The sequence below is a fragment of the Lathyrus oleraceus genome, chromosome 4 (genome assembly GCF_024323335.1).
Source record: "Lathyrus oleraceus cultivar Zhongwan6 chromosome 4, CAAS_Psat_ZW6_1.0, whole genome shotgun sequence".
Lineage (NCBI taxonomy): Eukaryota > Viridiplantae > Streptophyta > Magnoliopsida > Fabales > Fabaceae > Lathyrus > Lathyrus oleraceus.
In genome coordinates, this window is record NC_066582.1 from 330,965,622 (window position 1) to 330,967,055 (window position 1,434).

At 40.4% G+C, this 1,434-nt stretch overlaps 1 non-coding gene across 1 annotated transcript; it reads right to left on the reverse strand.

Moving 5' to 3' along the window:
- Nucleotides 1-843: 843 nt before the first annotated feature.
- On the reverse strand, nt 844-950 carry LOC127077417 (small nucleolar RNA R71). Its single transcript, XR_007787230.1, has one exon. It is a non-coding gene; the product is annotated as a small nucleolar RNA R71 (small nucleolar RNA).
- Between the last annotated feature and the right edge of the window lie 484 nt (nt 951-1,434).

Consider the following 1,434-nt stretch of genomic DNA (forward strand, 5'->3'; position numbering starts at 1 on the left):
TTAGTTATTTATTTTCATCCCTCCAATCTTAGAACAATCATCAGCCTTAGATTTGCATAGCAACATTAGACCCTGATACGTTCGATTATTAGTCCTTGTGGGTTCGATAATCTTTAAAACTACACGATAGGACTGTGCACTTGGAGTCACGATTCACATAGACTTACTAAGTCGCGATCAAGTTTTTGGCGCCGTTGGCGGGGACTAATTTAGTCGATATCGTAACTCTAGCGTTACCCATTATAGACTAAGGCAAAAAATTCTTTTTCCCTTTCTACATCTGTCGAGTGTATGCCAAGTACTCGCTCTCAAGGCGAGAAATTAAAGCTACAATTCGATGAACCCGAGAGTTATCTTAGATTAGAATGCTGGATACGATACTTGATACGGGAACATCGTATCAAGCTAAATCTTCATGACCTTAAAATTCCTACTTTGAATTAGTTATTCAACCAGAGATGGTCGAAGGAGTGCAAAACCGTCCTCTTAAGTATTATGCAAATCCCTTTACAGGATGAACCTCATAACAACATCACTGCCCCTGTGATCGAAGCCAATAATTTCGAGCTAAAACCCTTGCTATTGTCAGTCGTACATCAAAACCAGTTTTCAGGTAGTCCCACGGAGGACCCGAACCTACAGTTGTCAGTATTTTTGCAATATGCAGACACGGTGAAAGCGAATGGTGTCAGCCCAGAAGCTATAAGACTCCATCTTTTCCCATTTTCATTAAGAGATAGAGATAAAGCTTGGCTCCAGTCTCTACCATCCAACTCTGTCACTACGTGGAACGAGTTGAAGAAAGTCTTCTTAGCCCGATATTTCCCACCTAGTAAGACGTCTATGCTAAGAGCCCGAATAAACGGGTTTAAACAAAAGGATAATGGATCACTTTTTGAAGCTTGGTAGAGATACAAAGACATGATGAGGCTATGCCCACATCACGGTCTAGAAGAATGGTTGATCATTCACACCTTTTATAACGGTCTCTTGTACAATACAAGATTGATAATAGACGCCGCTGCAGTTGGCACACTGATGGATAAACCATACAATGAGGCCTATCAACTCGTCAAAAGTATGGCCCAGAATCATTACCAATGGGGAAGCGAAAGAAACTCTGTAGAGAAACCTCAACCGAAGGGTGGCATGTACGAATTAAGCAGTCTCGACCATGTCAACACCAAGGTAGATGCCCTGACTCAGAAGATAGACAACTTGACCATAACACCAACAGCCACTGTGGTTGCCATTGTTGGTGTAAGCCCTAGAGGCCAATACTTTTGGTACCTGTATCGAATTATTTATTAATAATAAAAGGCTTTTTCTTTATTACGTTTGTTTAATAAAGTCCCTAGATTAGCTAGTCCGTTTAATGTATTAAGTGTGACTTAATCATGAGAACACATTAAACATAAGGACACTATTCTTAAA